We start from the raw sequence: 26,872 nt of genomic DNA on the forward strand, positions 1-26,872 counted from the left end.
ATGTATATTAATTACTGCACTTTATTCTCCAGTAAGGTACAACATTGCAAAACCAAACAGAGACTTCAGCTTGATATACACAGATATTGGTTAGCCTTGTTTATGTAAGAACAGTAAGCATCATCACAATGATATTCTGGTATTACAGGAGTGTAAGCTCTAGACTCAAAAGGTTGAGAGATACACAATAAATATGTGCAGGAAATGCTTGCAAGCAATGTGCTAATTTTTCTTTTACTTCTTTTCTTTCTTTTCTTTTTACTTCTTTTAACATAATAAATAAATTACGATCTTACCATCTAAGTCAAGATGTTATGGTCAAAGTTTGGGACTTATGTTTTGAAACTGATGCTTACCTTTGTTTGATTGTATAGGAAGTTGTAGATCCTTTGCTGACGTATATATCTTGTCTACAAATTTCGAAGGACTGTAAATGTTCCTTTTGGTAACTTTGAATTAACTATTTAAAGGAAGCAATGCACAGGCAAAATCTTCGTATTTTTTATGGAACTTTGGATACAGACTTTTCTCAAATTTTTCTTATACATTGCGAATCGCATGGAGATAGCCGAAAATCAAATCAGCTTGTTCCTTTTTGTCTCGAGTGTTGCATGTAAATATTTAACAATAAATCGCTAACCACCCTCTGCACCCAGGCGAACCCACAGAACTCAATACTGAACTGCCCCATAAACGCTTCCGGCGCCTGTAGCCACATCATGGGTGGAACTTCCGATTCCTGGCGGCATATTTATATGGTAATGCCTGTGTGTGTACCACACTCCCAGCAATAAACGACGGTTATTAGCCATTAATAAGAGTAATTTTAATGGGCGGGGTGTTAAATGCTGCAGTCATTTCCATTGATAAATATCTCCGCCGAGGAAGCAACATTTTTATAGTGAATTTGCCTTTCACTTCTATTTTCAACAAATATGTACATGTATATGTGTGTTGGTGAAAGTAAGCAGTAAGACGCAAATCGAAGTGTATGCGAAAAATGTAAGAGCAACAGAAATTGGTGAAATCGCCAAAAGAGTAATATGCTGAATTAAAATGATATTCGAGGTGTGAAAGCGAAGAAATTGCAGATGGGTAAGAGCCAGTAGAAGAAATATAGCCAAAAACGGTAACAAGAAAAAACTAAAATATGCTAGTACATATTGCTGGAGTGTCCAAATAAAGTCATCTAATGCTGTTGGCCATTGAAAAGTGTAACAAAAGCAGTAGCGGCACCGTAAAATGCAGGCTTGCAGACAGATAAGGAACTACACATAGTAAATTTCAAATTTCAACATTAGCTTCTTAAATTTTTAGTAATTAATCGAAGATTTTTTGTTAACAGTGAATATATTTTTTTTTCTAAATAATTTTAGATAGACATTTTGGTAAAAAATCTTTTTTTTTTTTTTGATATTTTTTTTTTTTTTTTGAGAAATCGATATTTTGTCAAAACTTTTGTTTTTTTTATTTCTTCGATTAAGTACTATATTAACGTCATTTTAACGAAATCCGAGTCCCAGGAGATTAGCTGCATTGCCTTTCCAAATAAATATTTTAACTAAAACTAAGTCTTAAAGTACTGTTAAATGTACATATTTACAATAAATTTTAAATTTTTCTGAGAAAAAGTTCTGGAAAATTCGATTTTTCTGCCTGCTTATTGTATATAACTCCTTTATTTGATAGGACATGTGCTAAATTAATCGGCGGTCTTTCCTCAATAGAAGGAACGCGCAAGTTGCCAGCAAGAAGGACGAATCAAATATGGTACCGTTAGTCACACAGCTAAATCGACTCAGCTCAACATACTGATCATTCATGTATATATACTTTATAGGGTCTCCCACGCTTCCTTCTGAGTGTTACAAACTTCGTGACAAACTTAATATACCATGTTGAGGCTATAATGAAGGAATCATCGGAATATAGATCCAATTGTTATGTAAAAAACAGGGAAGTTTCAAACAAGATGCTACCCTTTTTGCGTACACAAAAGACATATGTATATAATCTTTAATATAAAAGTTGAGAAGTTGTAATAAAAACCACAAACAGGAAACGAACGCACCTGTAAATGTGATAACCCATAAGCTTAAGCGCTTTGCTCATTTTGTTTTGAATTGAGGAGCAGCTGGTAAAGAGTTCGAAGAGACTCGTACCTTTTTAGGATTTTGTGTGTTTTGTCTGCCAGGACACTCTTTAACCTTTAAATAGACAAACTGACAAAATAGTAAATGCACCATTTTAATTAGACAGAAAAGATTAGAGATGGGATGGGATGGATAGAGAAAGTTGTAATTCTCAACTGAAGTTGTGTGAAGTGTGTATATCTGTGGAGTACTAGTGATAACCAAAATCCAACTGACATGCTTAGCTTTAGAATTTAATATCTTATATGTTTATTTAGGTAACGGTGATCGACAAGCATCAGGGAATGCTGCTGTCAATATGTAATGATATTATTATAACTTAATTAATATATGTAAGGGAGAAAATAGTACTGTAACTCATAGGATAACAACGTAAAGTAGAATGTAGGATAACTTAATCATTATTTGCACTAATATAAATGAAATTAGTATTAACCTCTGAATTCATTAATTAAATAAATTCAAAGATATGGGTGTCGCCACATATCTATGTACTTGTATGTGTGTAAGGGATGGTTTTCGCTCTGTAAAGATACCTATGGATATACCATATATATTTTATGACATATATGTATGTATTTACATCTTCAACAGCTGACGGTGTATGAAATTTTAGGCAATGTGGATCCGGTAATGGTATTTAAATGTAGCATTTGAAGAATTTGAAATATATTCTGTGAATTTGCAGGGCCTCTCTGTCAAATGCTGGACAGTTAAAAAGTAAGTATTTATCGGTATAATTTCTAAAATACCTTAATAATATTTCGTAAATTTCTTTCGTATAGTGTAATGTGGAGAAGGACTGCAGCTAAGTACACTTAAATAATATTTGCTCTAATCAATCAATCAATTACCAAATATATTGATTTATATCTTTTAGTATGACTTCATAATATATCACATATATTAAGATATATTATATAATAGTAGGAATATTAAAAACAAAAATATATAAAAAATGATCTTGAAGTGTTTGTTTGAAAAGGTTCTTAATTTCACTAAATTAGGTTTGAGTTATTGGTTTAGGCAACAGTGCATCCTCCAAAGGAATTGTTCAGACCGGAGCATACAAACTTAATTTTGAAGGTCGTGCTATTGTAAGTATCTTTGTTGTACTGTACAAGTTAACAGTGTTTCTGTTTTCAAAAAAAAAAAAAAAAAAAAATTTATATATATCAACTTAATTGAAACAAAGAATTCGAAAATAACAGAAAAATATTTTCCAACAAAACTTTTCCAATTTAATTAGAAAATGAAATTAGGAAATGAAATATCGGGCTCCCTTACACTTACTTTGATCTGAAGGCAATAACAAAAGAATTCAAATTGCAAATTTCATAGATAAAGGTTAGGCGAAAAGAAGAACGCAAATATGCAAAAGTCAATTGAAAATAGCTTTAAAGTCAGAGAAAATGGCAAATTTAGAATTTTACACACGATTCACGATTACATACGCCATCGAAACAAATCACATGCAAATTTTGCAAAAAGGAAATACAAATGTATGAATTTATATACGGAGACGCTCAAATGTGATATTTTCGTATGCTGCAGAAGGACACACATGCATATGTATGTCTGACGGGTGCTCACAAATACTGGAATTTTCGCTGATGTAGTTTTTGAAAACAAATAAACATGCCTATAATAATTTAACGCAAGTTAAAGAATAAATAAAAGGTGAGCTGGCTAGTTTTTCAAAATGTCACTATATTATTAATTATTATCGAAGGCGAAATACCGGAACAATGTTTGCAAATCGAACCCAAAATGAGATATCCACCTATCTCAATTTTAAGAAGAAAGCATTTCTCAGCAATTAAGGAAACTTTTGGTTGGATGGGTACATTAATGAACAAAATTACCACATTTTGAGTGGTGATAATCTTCTAGCAATCGTTGAGCTCTAGTTACTTCTCAAAAAGTCAGTCTTTTGTGTGTTCAGTGGGCAGTGGTAATCATTGGTCCATATTACTTCAAAAATAATCCGGTCAAAATGGTATATCACTGCCGAACATTATAGAACCTTGTTTAAAGACATTGTCGTAGCTGTATTAGAAGATGTCGATAAGGACGACCTTTGGTTCCAATAAGACGATGCTACATGACATACATATAACCAAGCAATCAAAGCAAATATTGAAGCAAACTTTTGGGGATTGCATTATCTTCTTCTGGAGTGCAGCCACCCTTAAAGAATTACTGTTCACTTTGGGATACTAGTATAGAGCTCACTAGCCCTTCATTAAACGTTGATGAGGGAATGCGTAACCACGTTACTAATGGCATTGAGTCACTTGATGATAAGACTAGTGTCGGCACGAGGCCGCAACGGGATCACAGGTAACTGTAAAGTTGATGACCTGGAAAGGAAACCGCTATCCAGTAGTCCTGTTATCTGTGTTTCCTCCTCCTGTGTGTTCTACTGCTGGATAGCTAGGTTTCGCAAGAGCTAGGCCAGGTCTGGGCATAATCAGCCTATGGACTATCGCAAGCGATCCTCAGCGACTATGGTCTATGAAATAAGATCAGGAAATTTGTATTTTCCACAAGACCCTTTGTTAAATCACATTGTATTTGTAAGGGGTTAATTGAGAAAAACTTCAAGGAAAAGCACGAAAATTAAATCGTGCAACATGCTGTCATTTGAAACAAAATGCAAGCGAATGCGTGTGTTATACAAAAGTTTTCGATGATTCTGGCAATATGTACACATGTTCACATACATACATATGTGCGAGTGTTAAATTAATAGGCGATGATAAGCGAAAAGCGAAATCAATGAGTGGCTAAATTGAAATGTAGAAGTCGTAATAAAATTTCGAAGGATGAATTGAGCGAGTTCTAACCAACATTGTGGTGCAATCAGTGTATTATGAAGGCCGCACTCATTACATAAGTACGTCAAAGTCCTAAAGCCAATTTATGGTTGAAACTTTTCGTACAAAAGTATAATAAACAAAATATTGTAGCATAAAATCAGGCGTTGGAGATATGTCACTGCTATAGTATGTTTTTTGAATGAAAAGGATTTGGTTTCTTTGTGTTTTGTAAGTTTATGAACATGTTTATTACAAATGAGTACTATTGACAATACATGAAGTTGTTTAGAAGGTGAGTTAGTTGGTAGAACCTTTGTTACACATAAGCATTTGATAGATATTATGACACAGTGCCTTAAAAAAAACGATTTTTCCTTACCGCGATTAATACGATTCTATTTTTGCAAATTCACACATGTTCAACTGCGAAAACTAGCGCGAACAAGTCGTTCAGCTTTTTCGATCTTTTTATATATACATATGTCATGACGTACCATTAAACGAGATAAATTCATATAAGAAATATCATGTATATCAATTTATTATATTATATATAATACTAATGGGTCCGGCCACGCGTTGCTATGGTATACACTTATACTATTATTCATGTCATAAAGTATTCAATACAGTGGAAATTTTATTTACGAATAAAGGCGAAACCGTTTTTTTCGGTATAGGAATCCAAAGGATTTTAGTTGAAATTTAATTTTGAATTTGTTCATACAATTAAATTATATTGGAAAAAATATCGAATTTAAGGCTGCTTCTCAATATCTGGTTATCAGTCTTTCTGTCCAGTTAATATAGTTGTCCGCTTAATAGAGCTTTCACTGTATTTTTTATTTATGAGTGTTTTTCCACATCCCATCTTCTAAGTTGGCTGGAACTAGACACAGTGTGCTAAATTTTACTAAAATCGGTTCAGTAGTTTAGGAGTCCATCGCGAACAAACAACATGACACGTGATTTTTATATATAAAGATAAATACTTTTTTCTCAATTTTCCTCAATGCAATTCGTTTTCTGTTTAGTAATTTGGTATTGTTGTTCTTATTGTATTGTAAAAAAACATGGTTAACAAATATTTTTTCTCTTTTCAGGATTTTCTATGTAATACATACATATACATATACGTTTCGGTAAGTGTTAAAAAAACAAAAATTAGTAAGTAAATAGGCTTTTCCAATTACCAATATTAGCAAAAAATATGTGATTCACTCCATTTCATTTAAAGATTTGTTTAAAGAATAGTTTTTAGTTGAAAAAGTAAATAAATTTTAATATTTAAAAATTATATATTTTGAACTTCCGTATGACCATACAAGCAAAAATGGTAATTTTCTTCAAAATCTAAAATTCTATCTCTCCAGTTTTTAGATAAGTCAGTCAGTGGGGATCATATAAAACTCTTTATTCCTCCTACTCCACTTATTAATATACTTTTTCTATTCGCTCTCAGCAATAGTCGTAGGTGATATATTTTAGCATCAAGAGCTGCCACTGCCCAATTTCATTAGCCATTTAGGTGCGCCATTATCATTCAACATGGCTAACCAATGCTCTTGCGCCTTTCTGTTCTTATTGATGTCAAAGCAGAGATTGATGCGTTCAATATTATTGAATCAAAAGGAAACAGGTTTTTCAAGGCTTCCAAACCTAACGTGTGGTATCTGCGATGCGCAAATCTGACATTACATGTCATTATTGCTATTTCTATGCTAATTTTACTGATATTTCTACGTATGCCATTGTTTGCTTAGGTTAAAACAAAGTGTCACTCACTTTAATGCCACTAATCTAACCTGTTTTTGTGTTAATGGATTTTCTCATTTTCAATCAGCGCTTTTAAGCTTCCGTATTTTATAGGTTAAGACCAACAAAATAACACATGAATCCATGATTGTCTTATAGTAATAAAGTTAATAGATAATACTTCTCGAGTAATTTTAGAAAAACTGATAAAGCACACATCTGTTATATTCATGCGCAATTTCAATACAGTTTCTCTTCCTTATCAAAAACAATATTATAAAAATTAATATTCTATTCTCTGGCATTCTTCGTAACCAAGCTGAACGTATTCCTTACTCTGACAGCATATCCTATTCAGTTTTTTTTTTTTTTCTAGTTATGCCTATCCGCTGCCTGTTGTCTTGTCACTTTGTCAAGGCGTCTATCATCTGCACTCCTTATGTTACAACATTTCCTACTTACTTATACGAGCATCTTCTACATTATTATCTACATATATAGTACTTTTGTTTCAATTTCATTTCCTGTACGTTCGCAGGTGAGTGCCTCATTAACAGGGACATTTGTTTCATCGCCAATGTACTTTAGTCATGATTGCCATTAAGTGTGCTGTTGCTGTCGTTCGAGCGTGTTGTTGCATAAGCATATACATATTTATTGTTTTCTCTTGTTGGTGGCACTACGTTGCTGAAATCATTCTTATAACTTTTACGTGTTGTTTTCTTTGTTGCAAGGCATTTCTTCTTCTTTCGCTTTATATATTATATGTGATTATTTTGTTTGTTGTTTGTGTTAAATAATTAATTTGTGTGCGAAACCACGAAACTGCGATAGTATAAGAAATGTATTATTAAAGCGCTGTTCATCTCGGCAAATGAGTAATATCAGACGACAGATTACCTTACAGAACTTTTGCTAGAGATTTATGGCGGAAATATAGCCTACAATTTTGTTTGTCATTAAAACCCTTACTATTTATCCTGACGATATTTTATCAAAAAGCAATGAAGTTATCTCGTTCATCATTATTATCTTAAAAGCTCTAAATATCTGTGGTTTTCTTGTTGCTGGAAAATAATTAAAGCTTTTCGAAACTATATTATTCAATCTTGAGTAAGTCAATGGAATTTTTCATTTCCTGTCAAACGCTTCAAAAAAATTTAGTAATTTCAAATAAACCTAATTTAATAATTTAAAATAAACCTAATGGGATTTAATTATAAACCTACATATATATGTGTGTGAAATTTTAGCTAAGATATATGAAGTTATTTATCTTTTACCAACAATTTCTAAATTCTTGATGAAATATCGGATTTCTTTAAACCTAGCTGCCCAATATCTTAGCTGAAGGCTCAAATATATTTTACCAACATTTCATCAACCTTCTGATTTCGCTTTACCAAGTTTAAGTAAAGAAAAGTAAACAGAGTCCCCATAGGTGGATATGTAGAGTGGATGTCCGTGTTTTTAATAGTTCAATTGTGAAACAATCGGGATTAAAATCTCCTTTGTTATACCATTTCAGAATGATTCTGTGCAAGTTGATCAGTACAAAAAGTTTTATTCGTGCAACATCTGATACATCGCCAAGCAACTCTCGGCTAGAAGCAGCATACGAGACCTTGTACAGAAAATGTTCTTTTCTTCTTCTTCTACCTTCTGAAATTTTCTAGAATTAGACAGTGTCCTGTAGTAATATAGCTGTATCTTAGTTGTACAAGTTGGGAGGTATTTCCTACAATAATTTTTTCAGATATTCAAAAAACATTATTTAAAGCGAAGAAGAGAAATAAAGTTCGTAAAAGAAAATACTGCAAACATTGGATTTTGTTGATTTCACATACTCATAAACTTAGGGTCATGCTATATTTACAAATATCCTTGATATTGAATTGGGTCCAGAATCAGAGTGTTTAATATATCTCGTCTTGAAATGGGTTACTTGCTTTTGTATTGGATGCGACCAAAATAGAGGAAAGCACAAGAAATACAAAACCTATCAAGATTTTTGTCTGGCGAACTTGATGTTGTTGGCATGCCTAGCAAGAAGTTTAATATTACTATAGTAACCACATATTTTCTAAGACTGTATACGAAGGGATATGTTTCCATATAAGACGAGTTTTCACATTTCAAACATAATCAAAGCAACGATACTCATCGCAGCCGAGTGCAAATTTGATTTTATAATTGGGATTTTTTGCCTAGCAATATTCTTACTCTAACTCATTCACTTAGCGTAAGTATTTGAAAAGAAGCGATCGAAAATTACTGCGAAGAATACTAGAGGGCCTCAGTGTACGTTTTTTTGTTGGACACACTCGGTGAAGATTGGAAGACGCGCTTTTCTAGAGAAGTTTTGGATTGATTTCAACTGAGTTGCTGCTTCCAGACAAAGTATGTCCCTTGAAAGCCAAACAAATGGAAACAAATCTTGATAGATAGATTTCAAGGGGACTTGGCCCCGTCGTGCGATATTTGAAGCTCAAAGGTGAACTTGAATACTGGGCAGTGTCAATGGGCAGACGGCAGAAGCCAAAAGACAATGTTGAAGAACTGCGATGTAGACCTATACCCCATAATTCATAGTTTTCTTCGCATATTCTGAGCACTTCCTGTGACAAATGCGATCACTGATGCAATTTTTTTTTTTTTTTTTTTTTTTTGACACTTCGCCGTTTGATAACGTGACTGAGGACGGGCATGCTTCGAGATAGATTGGAATTGCTGCACACTCGTCATGACATTGAAGTTACTTCGGAAGAAGTCCTCAAAGATTCTCAAAACTCTGCATTAAAGTATATCACCCGCACGTCAACGATTTATAATGTGTTTTTTTTTTTCAATTATTAAGATTTTTTATTAGCAGGTCGATTTGAAAATTTTCCATCATAATATTATATTATATAAAAGCTACTATACTTAATATAATAGTCTCCATCTTTCAAATCAATGCTTATTAGTTTTCTACATTATTTTTCTTATTCTCGAAGAATTAGTCATATTTTTTATTTTGATCATCTAATCTAATAATTCTAAGAGTAAAACATGAAAAATAAAATTCGCATAATTGCTGGTAACCAACCTCCGTCTGTTTAAGAAGATATTCCTCATGAAGGTATCATTCAAAATCAAATGCTCAGACGCTTTCTACATTATCGCTCAATGTATTTTTGCTAATTAAAGTTTTCTAAATATTTAAAAGTTCTTAAAAATGTATCTATGTATATAGTATATATGATAGCTTATGTAATGCGTGCGTATTGACTGCATGTGTGTCTGCACTTGCATTTAATATGATGGAATTATTTAGTAAACCATTAAGCCCACAGCCAATATTGGCCTTGACACCTTTTTTACTAACACTGTCATTGTTGTTTTTAATTTGTTATTTTACTGTTTCCTTTGCAGTTGCTTGCTTCTTTTTTGTTGTTGTTTTCATTCCAACTGCACAGCAAAATTGTTATTTTTGTTTTGAAAGTTTTTTGTTGTTGTTAATATTGTTGCAGCCTTTTGTTTTTGCCACTCCAACTGTAATTGCTCTGCTTTGTTTTTATTTGCTCTCACAAGCTTTGAGCATACTGAGACATATAGTATACGAGGTGTGTTCAAAAAGTATCGCGAATTTTGTGTTTTTTCAAAAATTATTTACTTATTCATGAATATCTATTTTGTTCCCTTCAAAGTAATCCCCATGAGATATTATACACTTGTGCCAACGGTTTTTCCAATCTTCGAAGCACTTCAAAAAATCAATTTTTTTTATCTTCTTCAGCTCTTCCTTCGATGCCGTCTTAATCTCGTCAAGAGAGGCGTAACGTCGTCCTTTCATGGGCTTCTACAGTTTAGGGAATAAGAAAAAGTCACAAGGGACCAGATCTGGAGAATACGGTGGCTGCGGCATCATTAGCGTGTTGTTTTTGGCCAAAAAGTCGCACACAAGCAACGATGTGTGAGCAGGGGCGTTATCGTGGTGCAAAAGCCAATTTTTGTCACATCTTCCCGGTCTTCTGAGAACATTTTGTACCACCGATAAACGTTGCTTCGGTCCAAGGTAGCTTCTCCGTATGCCACAGTCAACATTCGGAATGCATCCGCGCACTTAATTTCGTTTTTCACACAAAATTTGATACAGGTTCTTTGAACCATTTTTTTGAATAGGTAAAAATCGAAGACGATCCAAAACACGTGCAAGCAAAGCAGCTGTCAACAATTAAATGAACATTCAAAATGGCCAAGCTTGTCGGCATAAGTGAGAGACATGAGTACCAACATAACGCCACAAAAAATTGGAAAATCGACTATACGTAACCCACGATAATTCAAAATTCGCGATACTTTTTGAACACACCTCGTACTCGTGCATGGAGCGATTAAAGTTCAGTGAATGTTTCATGTATGTATGTGTAAATACTGACAAACATATCTATGTATGCGCACGTTTATGTGCATACATATCTCTTTAGTATTTACATTTTCCGTGTACATCAAAAATTGTGCTGCTACCATAACAGATTTCAAATTGGTACGTTGAGATATTCACTCAGAAAAAAATTATTTTCCAATAATGCAGACTGTAAGGCAGGTATTTGCTAAAGTCCTCCGTTCCGGATAAGTTATTCAAATATTGTAGTTATGCTTCCTTTGTCAAATTTTGTGGAGAAATTGTGTCTGATAAATCGTTTTCCGTCCAAGAACTCGTTGGGATCGTATGTTGTAGTGGTTTGTAGTGTGAGCAAAATTTCTGAGTGATATTTCAAAAACACTAGGAATAGTTCCTGTACATAAAAACAGAGGGCCATAGCTTAATCAATTCAGCTCGTCAACTGGTGACAAATTCAATATACAGTGTTCAGAGTATAAAAAAGCGTCTCATAGAAACAAGAGATATGTAAAGTCAAACGAATTATCTTAACCCAAAAAAATATACAAAATACGACCTCCTCTGGATTAAAATCTAAGCCGAAGAAATCCAATAAAATAACACTTAAAACTTCAAAACTGATGAGCAGTAGCTGAGCAATAATTTCGCTGAGTGTAAATATATTTACCGGAAATAAACGTAGTGTTATTTCAAGTTTAGTGTATTGTAAATGGAAAATTTTGAATGCAAGTAAAGTGGGTGCATCGAATGAAAGAACATTTCTACACAATTCCTCGAAAATGAAAGAAAATGCTAGAGTTGTAGGCAGATGTGAAGGTGAAGACGCAAATGAGGAAGTGGAAATGTGAATGTCATAAAGGTGATGGTGTTTAGATTAAAATGCTGAACACCGCTACAAAAAAGCAAAATCAAAAACAATAGGCATATTGCGCGTGAGTGCGTGTAAGCAAATAAATGTGAAAGCAGAAATGTTTCAGGAAGACAGTATGTGTATATAGGTTTATAAACATGTGTCTGTGTGCTTATGTGTATATGTGTGACGTGACCATGTTTACATACAGCAACTTTGTCATTATACAGAAAAAACTATGCTAACTAACATACACATATACATTCATACAGCCGATGATACTTATATAATAAATAGTTGTTGCGATGGGACTACCAGAAAGTAGTGGTCTCTAAATAACTGGAAAATACCGGGATTTTTAATCAGAAAAATGCTTTACGCTCGCTGGTTTTCTTCAAATATTTTATTAGTTTTGTTTTTACAGATATAACACAAACAACAGCTAAAGGTGTGATAATTGTTTAACGATTAATTTCATTCACATTAAGCTGAATGGTAAAAGATGATACAGACGACTTGCATATGTTTATATGCTCTAATTTATATTATACATGTATGAAGCCAATTGAAGCCTCTAATTTATGGGTCCTAACGTTGCAAATATTTAACAAAATTTTTCTGATTTTCTCTCATTACATTTACCTCACATCTCTTTGGTAAAGAATGCAGATCCTAAACTTTGTTGTAAAATTGTTCAAAGGACAAAAAGGAGGCAAAGCGGGAGTTAAATTTCAAATATTCACTAAACCAACAGCAGCAATATATTCACTATAGCAGCATGTCAGCAATTGAGTGGGCATTAAATATGAAACGATAGCGAGGGAGGAAAGTAAAACGCAACATCGGGAGCAAAAATCTTCAGTCTCGAGTCTTAGACGTTTGACACTCGATTGCAAATTTTGCCGGCTGACCTGGCATACTTAGTAAAACGTGTACGCACATGACGACAAACAGGCGTTTGAAAGTTGTATACTGTTGAGAGCTGAGACTAAATTAACCCGGCAATATCATCAAGTGTGCACTCGCAAAAACGCAAAACGGAAGAAGCATGAACACACAAACACACACCCATAAATGTGAAAATGAATTGACTTGCGACTTTTAGCGAAAAGCATAATTAAACTTTTTGTCACCCTCTGCTGTCACACCGTGAAAAGTTGGAGAAACAAGTGGTAGAGAAAATGTAAGGCAGAGAAATAACGATGCATATTGAACGAGCAGCGTGTGGCGCCCCACTTCTGCCGACATTAAAATTGATTAATGATGTTTTATTGGTGTTGTTAACGTTATTGAAATTCGGAAACCTAAAAACAAAAAAAAAATCATATAACACGATATGAACATGTTCAACAGAGTGGATGAAATGTGTGGCATGAAATGCTAACGAAACACTTTAAGTATATGTTGTAATGAATAAAAGATATATGTGGTGCCACAACTAACAATGAATGCTTTTCTCATATACTCATATGTCTTTTTTCTAAACTCTTGTAAAAATTCCTTCACCAATGTCTTTTACAGTTAGGTCACCAGATCGACTTTTTGAACAACGTATCCTGGACACAAATCTTCTCGAGAAAGGGTTAGCCTAAGGATATTCAACGGAAATGAAGAAATCTCTAAGCTAACTTTCGTAATTCATCACCAAAACTCTCAAAAATAATCCGAATAAACTTTTAACATAGAAATTCTATATTAAATTTCTTTCGAAGCTAAGAAAAACTTTTATCCCATGATAGACTCATAATATCGACAATTTATAAACTGCTTAGTATGCCGATAAACTAATAAATATGCCGATATTTAAATATTATTCTAAAAAAGAAACAGGAAAAAACATTAACTTTGGCTGTACCGAAGCTAATATACCCTTCACAGTTGCATTTGTTTTAGTAACTATGTGTTCAGTTTGTATGGAAGCTATATGCTATAGTAATCCGATACGAACAATTTTTTCGGAGATTATATTATTACCTTAAGCAGTAATCCATGTCAAATTTCGTGAAGATACCACGTCAAATGCAAAAGTTTTCCATACAAGCCCCTGATTCCGATCGTTCGGCTTGTACGGCAGCTAAATGCTACAGTGAGCTTATTTGAAAAATTTCTTCGGAGATTACATTGTTGCCTTAAAAAACAATCTGCACTAAATTTCGTGAAGATACCACGTCAGATGAGAAAGTTTTCCATACAAGAACTTGATTCCGATCGTTTAGTTTGTATGGCAGCTATATGTTAAAGTGGTCCGATATCAGCAGTTCCGACAAATGAGCAGCTTCTTGAAGAGAAAATGACGTTTGCAAATTTCAAAACGGTATCTTAAAAAATTAGGGACTAGTTCGTATATATACAGACAGACAGACAGATAGACGGACATGGCTAAATCGACTCAGCTCAACATACTGATCATTCATATATATAGTATATACTTTATAGGGTCTCTGACGCTTCCTTCTGGGTGTTACAAACTTCGTGACAAACTTAATATACCCTGTTCAAGGTATAAAAAGATTAATTTTCACAAATATTCAGACTGCATATATAGCATATTCAAGTTATCTGATCACCGAAATAAATAGGATTTGAAATTGGAATCCATTGCACCCACATTTCACTATTTTTTATTTACTACGTCATTTGGATAGACCAATGTTATCAACAAGAGACCACGGCGAACAGTTTTTGACGAGAGTAAAAACAAGTAATTTTAAAAAATTTGATATGGGATAGACACTTTTTGAAACAATTTAATTGCTGAGAATATATACTTACATATTATATAATAGTAGTCAATAGCCCAAAAATCTTGTCAAAAATAGTCGAAGAACTCGTGAGAGTATTAGGAAAGTATATTACCAGAGAATGTGTGGTAGGGTTTAGTCGCTAACAAGATCTCTACGATTTAAATTATCTTTCCCATAATAGTAAGTACAGATATCTAGCTAACAAGACTCTTGTACCTAGTAAATAGTAGTAGTAGTGACCCGCGAGCACAAACTATAAGTTGAAGTTGCATCAATATTTTGATAACGAAATCTTGAAAATACGCTATATAAATTATTAACAGTTTTGCAAAAAGCTTATAAAAGTACTAATCAACCGACCTCATAGTTTCAAATCAGAAATAAATTTTGTATCCGCTGTGTTAAGTCATTCATAGATTTTGCCGATTTATTTCCATATTTCCGCAATTATAGAATGAAAACTAAACTTCTTGCTTAAAGGCTGCGAGCATTTAATATTGTCGACTTTAATCAAGAATTATTAATTGTATTTAAAAGAAGGTCCATGAAAATCGAAAACACAGCCCATGGTAAATGTAACGAATCTATGCAGAAATAAAAATGCCAAGGGCAAAGTAACAAAACACATCACTCAATTGCTTTACAAAAATGAAATGGATTGTCGGTTGAAAAATTGCGCCCCATCATTTTGGAATGCCAGTCCGCATTAGGTATTCATCAACAGCTACAACAGAAGAGATTACTAAAACCACAAGTCGATTCTTTCCACTTTTGCCATTGCCTGCTCGTTTCTATAACAATTGCAACCAGCGAGTACGCATTACTGATATACAGAGGGAACTTCTTTTTTTCTAGAATTTGCAGCAGAGTTGCAATGAAATCGTGTCGGCATATGGTTACCAGTTGCATTATGGCGGTATATAATATATTTCAACATATAATATTTGTATGCAGTTTTGTTGTTTTCGCTGCAACTTATTGACCTGTTAAGCAGTTATTTCAATTATCTGGTTTTGAATATTTTTCTTCATTATTTCTTGTTGAAAGGATTAAACGAGCTTAGGCACTTTAGCTCATTTCTAACGAATGCTTGTTTTACCTTAGTATTGTGTAGGTAATTCGAGCAAATTTTGTTTGCGTTAATTAAGTTGAATGCAAACCAAAAAGTAAATAAATAAAAAAAAAAAACCTTGACTTGCCGCATAAACTTGTGGTTGAACAAATATGCATGATTTATCAGTAAGTTTTGGCTTGCTTGACCAGCTTTGTAAACTAATAGTAGGTTCAAAATGAGCTCCTATTTCCACACTTATTTAACTAAAAATATTGACATTTAAATTTTTATTTTTATATCTACTATCACAACACACTCATCAAGTAAAATAGCTTGGCAAATGTAATAGTTTCTCGTAATATCCGAAGCTACATTACAAGGAACGACATCTCAAGTCTTCATCCGTCCATTCTGTAGTAGCGAAAACTATAGTTGAAATTGAGGTATCTGCATAAGTCATTTAAAACTATACCGCAAAATACTGTTATTCAAATACAAGTAAAATCATATAATTCGTCCTCAGTCGAGTCGAAATCTTAGATAATTATCTGCAGATTAACATTACGTGATACCATAACCAATATCTAGGGATTAACTAAAGCAATAACGGCAGTTCTGTTTACAACAAACATTCAGCGGGTGAGACCTTAAGCGGATGAGTTTGTTTTCGTAGAACTCGGTCCGGTTGGCCATATATCCAAGAACCTGTTCAAACAATAAATTATTTAAAATCCGCGAACTAAATTTCACGCCATTTGATCATCTAACTTCATTTAAATTTATTTATGCAAACTTAATCAAACGAAATTTATAGAAATGTCATTTGACAGGAATTCCGCAGACTGCCAGAGAAGCTTAAATTAGTTTTTATTTTCAGCTTCAGTTAACTTAATTAGCATTATCTGCCTTTATATCAATTCTTAAGAACTTCGCGCTAAGTCACCACGAATATTTAAATTATTTTATCGCACTCTCGCCGTCTGCTTTCAGCGCGTCCCCCTCAAATGTTCCACTCAGTGGACACCGGAATAATTTCCAATCTTATTGACAGCTAACAAATTGAAGTGCGACATTATTGGCGAAAGCGTGACATTGGAAATGAGAGTGTAAGAAATCAGGAATAAGTGAAATGGCTATAACGATAAGTCTTCCGCGACCGTTGCGAACGGACTCGAGTCACTTGTCGTCACTTTTGGACTTTTCACCCACACTGCTTTAAATGTAGAAATAGCTGTTCTCCACTGCCCTAAGTTGTTTTTACAGTTAATTGGTATTGTTGTTGTTGCACCTGTTGTATCCGCTTCTTTTTCGTGAAGTTTAAATTAGAGTTGCTAAGTGTCATTTCATTACGCATTTGATGCCAATAACAATCACCCGGTAGTCTGTCAATATTGAAGCAAAGTAGCATCATTACAACACTTGACGTTGCAGCTTCTAATTAAATTCGCGTAGTTGGCAATTTATCTCATTAAAAATCTAAATTGACTTTTTTAAATTAGTTTGCGATTTTTCTATAGGCCTTGTCTCTTTAAGAGTGTGAATCGTGATAGTGCCGACCGTCCTTCGTTTCTGAGAAAGTGGAAGTTTAACCAAAAAAAAATATATTTTAATTAACAACTTATCACGCTTACTCCAAAATAAAGAGAGAGTTGGGTATGGGAGCCTACATATACATATAAATATAATAAAATGCTGATCATTCCAAAATATATAACTTAGGTAAATTCCTTATCTTATTTCTAACATAAGGGTTCATTAGTATTTTTAATAATTTTCGTGTGTGTATGAGACATCAACATTAAGAACTATTATCCCATTTAAATTATAACTGGCATAAAATCTTTGATATTTTATTCTGAACAGGGTATAGTAACTTTGTCACGAAGTTTGTGACACCCAGAAGGAAGCGTGGGAGACCCTATAAAGTATATATTATATATAAATGATCAGTATGTCGAGCTGAGCCGGCTTAGCCATGTCCGTCTGTCTGTATGTATATGAACTAGTCCCTCAGTTTTTAAAATATCGTTTTGAAATTTCGCAAACGTAATTTTCTCTTCAAGAAGCTGCTCTTTTGTTGGAACTGCCTATGTCGGACCACTATAACATATAGCTGCCATACAAACTGAACGATCGGAATCAAGTTTTTGTATGGAAAACTTTTACACTTTGCAAGTTATATTCGCGAAATTTGGTACAGATTATTTCCTAAGGCACCAATCTAATATCCGAAGAAATGGTTCAGATCGGTTAACTATAGCATATAGCTGCCATACAAACTGAACGGATTGTTACTAACAGAAATGCACGGTTTTTTTATTTTTCCCCACTTCTTTAACATTTCTATTCAGTAATATTTTATTATGGAAAGAGATATGATACAACAACGAGTCGAAGTGGTCTCAACTTTAAGAGTTATGTCTATCTACTATACTTGTAAAACTAAACTATCTTTATTTTATTCTAAATAAATATATCGTATATTAAGTTTTGAATTTTTAACAGGCGTTTTTGAGTAAAACGTTTTGGCCAAATTCGAAGATGAAATAATTTTCAGGATTTAGAAACATGTCTTTTAAAGTTATACATACTTCCTTAGCTCCTAAATGATGTTATATCCATTTTACAAGAATCTATCATATAGGCCTTTCTGATAACATAGACCCAAGTTGGTCTATGTAGGGTGATATTGTAACAAATCTCTCACAAAAAACTCAGGTTGTCCTTTTCCACCTTTTTTTCGAAATTCAAATCACCAAGATTATATACTCATTCAAAACAGACCATTATGAAACCCTCGAAATCGTCCATGCAAAAACAAATTATAGCAACCATTAAATAAATTTGCTAACCTAAAAGTATATATCAGAAACGTTATTATTATATTCATTACAAGTTATCATGCCCAAAAAATAACATTGTATTTCTTTTGAAAGTTCTTTATTTATTCTTCCAAATCAATTTCATCCTCTTCAAAGTAATCGCCACTAGATGTAGTACATTATGCCAACGGATTTTCCAATATTCGAAACACTGGTTGTAGTCACTTTCCGGGATGGGATTTTAGTTACGTCTTCGCTGCGTCTTGAATATCGTATAAAAACGGTGTCCTCGGAGCGGTCTTTTGAGCTTGGCTATATGGTACGGAATTTGGATATCGACGGTTCCGACAAATGAACTTATGATAAAAGGAAGATAAGAAGATGTAATCGATATCTCGAAAAGTGAAAGTAGTTCACGTATATACATACAAACAGATGGACACACAGACAGATGGTGATGGAGATAGGGTCTTCGTCGATGAACTGTGGTTGTTACACAATTCGTTGAAAAGTTAATTTATCGTTGCCAAATTATATTATAGTGGAAATATGCAAATCGCTTCAGCTTTACTATGTAGGTCCATATACTGAAAACGTAATGAAATTTCGAGAATTTCCAATATCAAAACACTTTCTGACTATTCTTTCTTTGTTTGACAAATACGCAGATAACATTTTTGTCTGATAGAATGTGCATAGCACTGAATTAATATTAGCATGACTTGCCGGATGTTGAGGTGTTGGACGTGATTCTCAAAAATGCAGATTGCTACTGAAATGTGGAAACGAAATAAAGACAGAGAGTAGAAGTGGTACTGCATAAATCAGTTGACGGACAGTTCGTAGATTTGGAAAATGTGTTTTTTTTTTGATGTAGCCAAATTTTTTTTTTGTTTCTTGAATGTATTCTACAGAGTGCTGGTATTTAGGAAATGAAGGTAAGGCAAACTATATTAATTTTAGGAAAGGGACTTTCCTGAGTTTGAAAGTTGAAATAAATCACATAGTGCCAAATCTGGAGAATATGGCGAACGACCTGCGGAACTATGAACCAGTGCATTGTCATGGTGAAAGAATATCTTTATGAATTTATGTAATTTATAACTCCAATAATCCCAGAAAAGGGCGAATCTTATATTTCTTACCATTGATAGCTGGTAAAAAAATTGCCAATTTCTTTTCGGGGTCGTCACTATACGATTTTAAAAAAAAGTTGAGTCGGTTACGAAGGAGTACTTAAGTAAAATTTCGAATATTAAAATAACTTTGAGGTTGTTATGTATGTTTAGCCTTTGTGATTTTTGGACGCTTTTCAGAGCACAATTTATACTCAATTAACTTATTCCTTAGATATGCTTGGTAACGTCCTTTGGTTCGAGTCAAAGTATTTTTAACTTTATGGCGACTGTGAGTCTCTAATTAAATGTAAGCAGAGATTACTATAAATAAATTACTCTTCTTAATGAAAATATTTATGTAAAAGCAGATATACTCGTTCTTATGTATCTAAACTACCTAAGTAGATTCCATATGTACTTGTATACCATGTATGTATATGCTTTATTAGAAAGTTATGTCACTCAGCATGCTTACCCCGACATAAATCTATTATGTGTCACCTAAAATTGTCTACTCCATACTAGTTTTCCTAGGTCTATACTTTCATATATAGATTGGTGTGTGAGCTGTTCGCCAATTTAATTTTGCCTTCGTCACCACAAAATGGTATAACAAAAATGTTTATAGTCACATTCAGGGTTTTTAGTAGCCATATTCTACACCTACTACTTGTAGGATATATACACATAACGGTGCTCATACTTGTTACATAAAGTGCTTGTGGAAGTGGTTTATATGTACCATAAAAAGATCGTAATTTTTCAGGTTATCCAGTTTAGGCAAATTACTACGGTATTAAGGTGTTTTGTTTTAAGTTTGTACTGTTTGTACTGTTTGTACATTTTATATATTAGTAGCCTCGACCTAATTCTTCACATATACAAGTCGTAACTACAGAACTTTCTTCCTCTGCGATTAGTGCCACATATCGTTCCTTCGCTCGAAATTGAAACTGAAAAGGATTTTTTTATTTGCTTCAAGTAATGGGCTAAATTTTTATGCTAGTCTACGTCCAAGAAGTCGAAATTGTATTTAATATACGAAGAATGCTTGAAATTTATAACAAACCCATTTATGAGAGCGCCTATATTACTAAAAAAAATATTTATTTTAGGTATTCTTTAGAAAGAAAATGTGCGAAATTTAACCCTTTTTAAATATCAATGTACTATTCGATAAAAACATTATCTATTCAAAGAATTTTGCAAGCTTCTCTAACTTTTTACTCTTCATGATAGCGTTAAGAATAGAGTATATTTTGAACCCATGAAATCGAATAAAAAAAATATATATAAAAGGGTAGTTTTTATAAGAACCACTTTAGGTCCTTTAAAGACTATAAATGCCGACTATATAACTTTGGTCAGAAGAAACACTACTTCCTGTAAACCTTTATACTATACAACCAGTTAAACAATAAAAGTGCATCGCTTGTAAATGGGATTGTTCAAGACGAATATAACAGAAATAAAAACAAAAACAGGATAAAAATCCAAAGTTATATGTGTGGAAAAAAATAATTTATAAAAAAATATTGTGTATTAACTCTATGAACAAAACATATTTAATCCACTGATTGTTAAGAGTGACAATAATTACTTTCGGGGTTACCACAATTTATTTATATAATGCAAATACACATGCATGCATCCAAACATATATGTATGTATTGTAAATTCTCACTCGTTTGTGTAGACAAGTGTTTGCATCCCAAGTGTCATTTAAATTACCTCAGCTTGGCTGATTTGTAATTCTTACACAGTAAGGCCAATTTGCTTATAAAAGCGTCACATGAAGGTTTATGGAGATTAGAATGTTGCACATTTTGCTCACCATATGTGGCATATGAATTTTAAATCACTACAACTTTCATAGGAAAATATTTCCCATTTCACATTTACATCTTGTGTTGATAACCAGCTAACAAAGGCTGAAGCTTGCTGATGTCACCTGGTACATATATTGGCAAAGGGCAAAAAAGCAATCAAATTACTGTGGCATGGACATACGGTGGTGTACATATGCATGGCGACACCTTTATAACCATGACAAAAAACTAAATATTTTTGCCCAGTATTTTAAGGCTTTCTTTCATTTATCGAATTTTAATAGCTAAGGTATTTGGCGGAAAGTCAGGTGACGATAATTTATGGGGAACAGACTTGAGAAATTGTATATATTGAAACTTTCTAAGACCATGCTTGTTTTAACATATTTCCTTAAAATCTCTAGAACTGCGGTTACGTTTTCACGAAGCCACATACACTCCCTATTTTTCAAAACCATGGCAACGATCAGGTAACAATATTGTTTTATGATTCAACTTTGATATACACTACTCTTATTGTGAGTTTTGAGCACACAGTGAACATGAGAAAAATCGGACCAAAAATCATTTACCACCAAAAGGCTATCGAACTCTTGAACAGTGAGCGTCTTTACTTCGTAATAGTACTAGTGGGGTTTACAGACCACATCGGAATCGCAGGTACTTTAAGACTACTTAACTGGCAAGGAAAGCTAGAATCTCTATCGGTTGAATTGAAACGGGTAAGTGCTCTCTTCTCCTCGTGTATTTTGCTACTGGAAAAATAGGATGCATGGGGTCTTGACCAGCTCTGGGCTACCTTCGATTCATGTTTTGTCACATAAACCTTAAGATTTACTCTCTGTAAATCTAGCCTTTCGCCAGTTGTGGGGTTCTATTAGGCCATTGTCCCATCATTCTTAAAGTTAATACGGATATTTTTTCTTAAATAATATTCTTTCAAGAACTGGTGCGAATAGAGATTAAACTGAACAATATTATATTAGCCATAACGCGCTTTCCTGACTTAGAAGATCGAATACAGGAAGTTCGTTTTTATAATTAGCTGCAATCGGTACTCAAATTCGCTTCACCTTAAAATGATAAACAAAGCAATTCCTTGAGTTCATTGTTCAGTATTAATGTATGCAAATATTTCGATTATGCTTATATTTAATGCCACTGCCGTATACAGTACTTCCCTTCACTTTTGGGAAAGTTTCTTTACCTTATAAAATAAGTTTCCTTCTATTATCACAATACTTCGTGCATAGAAATTTTAATCGCCCCCGATATTATTATTATGAGCGCAACTGTACAAATCCGTACCCAATGTCTGTGCTTATATTACGAAGGTCTATTAAATATGCATGTGTTCGAAAGTATGCGGGTATGTATGTATATATGAATGTTAGTGGTGAAAATTATGGTTACCCGCAGACACAAGTAGGATAATCATTAAAATTAAAATTTCATTAATTTTGTCCACAAAAAGGAGGTGTGGCAGCCAAAGTGTTGGCACCGCGCCAAATTACTTATGTTTGCAACAATTGTTGCGCACAATTGTAATTTAATTGATGCCACTTAAGCGCAGGCAATTTGGGTAAAAACGTGACCAAAGCTAGCTAATGCGGCAGGATTAGTTTTTCATGCTAAGCCCTTATGAATATAAATGAAGGATATGTATGTACAATAGTTCGTGGGCGTGTGTTTGCGCGTTGAAAAGGGATTATGAAAGTGATTTCTCGGTATGATTTTATTATTTTCGTGATAAGCCACACTAAAAATACATATTTCTGTATTACACTATCTGCAAATAAATACTCGTATTCACTTGCTCAGTCTGCTAAGTGTTTTGCCCCAGCGGCAGATGTCGATCGAAAGAGAAATTGCGAGGACAACTGTTGTCAATATGTTTGGTAGTTTTGTTTTTGTTTTAGGTCGATATATCCATGCTTTCAATTTCACGAAAAAAAGTCGAAAAAAGCTTAGATTCGGGACAGTGACTTTTTTCCTTCAATGGGTAAGATGTTTCTGTTTCCTTTCTAAGCAAGAATCGAAACGTTAATCACGCTGAGCATTTATATCTACACTTTATTGTTTCTCCGACGTTTCCTTTTGAGTGTTATAAACAGCTTGGCACACTTAATATACTATGATAATTAATTTAATTAATATACTAGACATTGCTACTATCCTCATTCCATAAAATTTAAAATCATGCAGTTTTATCATACACATGGAGGCAAAGAAATATTTGATTGGCGAAAGCCACAAAAAGCATGTACGTCTAGAATTCTTAAATTTGTAAATCGTAGAAAGCTTGAACACAATGTCGTGTCGAAGTGAGTTTGCAGTCCGGTGTGCAGTTAACATTTCCCGAGACAGTGGCAGTTGACATTTTCTTTTTGCCAATTTGCGCAGAATGAAAATTCGCCGCCATAATTTCATGACGGCTCGTGGTATCCGTTTTCCTGTTGTTGCTGCCTTCGCTGCCGTAGCCTCGATTTCCTCTTGAAAATCACGCATAATTTTCTTTATCAAAAAATTGAAATCGCTTCATTCATTTGCGTAGTATTTCGGTTTTTGCGTTGCCGTGTGCAGCTGGCAACTTTACAGTATATTTCCGTATTCTATGGCGTTCGCAGGCGGTGCAGTTTGGTTTCGGTGCATACAAATGTACATACATATGTTATGTTTATTGTACGTGTACGCTCACTGCGCTGTGAAGCAATATTAAATATCGATTTTTTAAGTTATGTTCAACTGTGAACGTTTAGTAAGGTGGTCCTTAAATAAATGAAGAAAGTATGTAAGTTGAACTGCGACATCTCAGCACATCTACTGTTCAAATTCGAATGCAATCGGAGAAGACTTAAGGTTGAACTATTTTGATAAAATCGTATAAATAATTTCAAGGCACACGCTAATAATATACACAATTTTTATTGTATGTAACTTGACTAAAGAGTATGCTAAGACTATGTCTTTCATTAGTATGATATTACTTTAGCTTTTAATATAAATGTCAATGCTTCCAATAAAAAGTTTCCTAAAAAATAAAATAAATAGAATTATCAAAACCGCCACTTCTAATAGTCGGACTTAATTATTAGTGATGAATCATTTATCTGGTTTAACGGCATCTAGAAGTTCGTTTACATTTAGAAAACGTTGAATATAGCGAAGTGGTAGTAGTGCTCAGATCTTTAGTCATAAAGCGTAAACTTTTCACTTCTGTCAGTTTACAAAAAAAATTAAAAAAAAATAAAAAATAAAAAATAAATAAATAAATAAATAAAAAACGAAATAAAAAAAAACTATTTGTCTGCAAAACTAAAGTCTTTTATTTTTATTAAAGAAAATCCTTAAAGAAACACAAATTTCATTCGAATAAAAAAGTAGAAAGCCCATCAAAAGTTCGTAATCCACTTGAAACCTTTGAAATCAGTGCAACTTGAAAACAGCGCTCGCTTTTCCCAACTCCAAATTCTGCCGCACGTGCTCCATCCTTTAGTTTAAAAGTGAGATTTATACGTCGTTTTCTTATTTTAATGCACTAATACGTCGCCTCAACACTACGTACTGCCTCTATTATTGCACTGCGCACCTGTATCGTTATCTTCGAAAAATACTACACATTTTTTACTGCACCTGCAGAATGAGGCACAATTAGCTTTTCTTCCCACCAACAGACACACAAGTTCGTCGTAAGCTCTCCATAATATGACCGCAGTGGCATTATGTAATTACATACGTTTGTTATTGCATATTACACCGTCTCTCTATTCACATTTTTCCTCTCAGTCATGTATAAGGTTATTTCATTCCAACAATCTCCTGCTGCTATGCCGTCCTATGTTATACTACGCCATTTTCTGACTTTTGTTGATGTCTGTTTCCTGTTCCGTTGCAAGTGGTCGACCTGCAAAAAGGACAACAAAAGCTAACGCAACCGAAAAGTGAAAGCACAAACATATGTGAAGAGAAGCCACACACTCACCTGGTGAAAAGTCCGGGTTCTCTCATTTTTCGTCGTGCTCTTCGATGGTTGCATTTGTGTTTGTGTGTGCGTATTGATGTCTATTGAGTATTTTTTTCTGTAATGCTTTCCTTGATTCCTTAGTATTAATTTGCCTCAAGCCCTCCCAAAATTGTACATTTCTTTCTTTTTGTCTGTTCTGTTTTGTAAGTGCTCAGCTCTTTGATGTGCAGCTCTTTGACGAGCTTTCTTTTGAAGTTAAAACTGTTTCCCATAGTACGGTACTAGGCGAGTAACTAAGTCACTTAACAATTCAACCATTTAGATTCGTGACTCTACAGTAACTAACCATTGACCTGTTGACAGATTACTCTTTGAATTGATTTCCTTTCACTCCGTGGTCAATAGCTTCCGCTTGCAGACGGCTTTCGTTTCACTGACCTCTTTTGTATGCAATATCATAATTGAATTGAAGAAAATAAGTGGAGAGTAACTGATTGAGTACTTTTGTGCTAACCTCTATATACTTGTACATATATTATCGATCTGATTAAATGAATTATTATTTGTGTTTTTTCATAACCTCCAAAGAGCATCATAAACTCGCACCAACAATGATTGTTGGTGTAATTGTGCTTTTTCTTGACGGTTAGTAAGAGGTTACACTACTTTAATGTACATTTGAGCGCTCTTTTTATACTCCAATGAATAACTTGAAAGCTACTTTCAAGTAAAAAGCTTTTGACAAGAGAGCTTTTCCATCCGAATCAACTAAAAAGTGAAAATTGGTTTTTTGACACCTAAGCCCCCTTTCCGTAGACCAGGTCACATATATTAATTTTTTTTTTTGTTTTTGCAATTTTCGAAACGCAATAAAGTAAGCTTTTACAAAAGTAGATAAGTAGATAAAACTCTTCTGATTCGAACGCCCATTTTTCCTGCTTTTTGCAGCCACAACTCACCTATAGGCTTACACTTTTATTTCATGTCTGAATCGGCTTTTTTAAGCACACACTTGTGCATATATCCATATATTTAAATGTAGGTGCACAGGTAACGCGCGGTAGTAAATTTCCCAGCTGACGAGTGAAAATAAATCTTTGCTTTTTCTGTCATTTCACAGGAAAAATATCGAACCGTTTTTATGCGCAAAGAAGTGTGTGATATAATATAAGCCCTGTCTATCAAAAGTGACTACAAATCCATTGTGGGGTGTTCATGGTTGGAGTATTTATGGTTACAGTCTCCCATGGGCACGGCATGTAGATAAAATTTAAAGTTTCATTGTTTGGTAAATAACTATACAGTTATTTAAAAATTAAGTAGTTGAAAATTGATAATAATCATACAATAACCCCTTGAGAATTATTATTATTA

Source organism: Bactrocera latifrons, unplaced genomic scaffold, assembly GCF_001853355.1.
Source record: "Bactrocera latifrons isolate USDA-ARS-PBARC rearing strain unplaced genomic scaffold, ASM185335v1 scaffold_69, whole genome shotgun sequence".
Classification (NCBI taxonomy): domain Eukaryota; kingdom Metazoa; phylum Arthropoda; class Insecta; order Diptera; family Tephritidae; genus Bactrocera; species Bactrocera latifrons.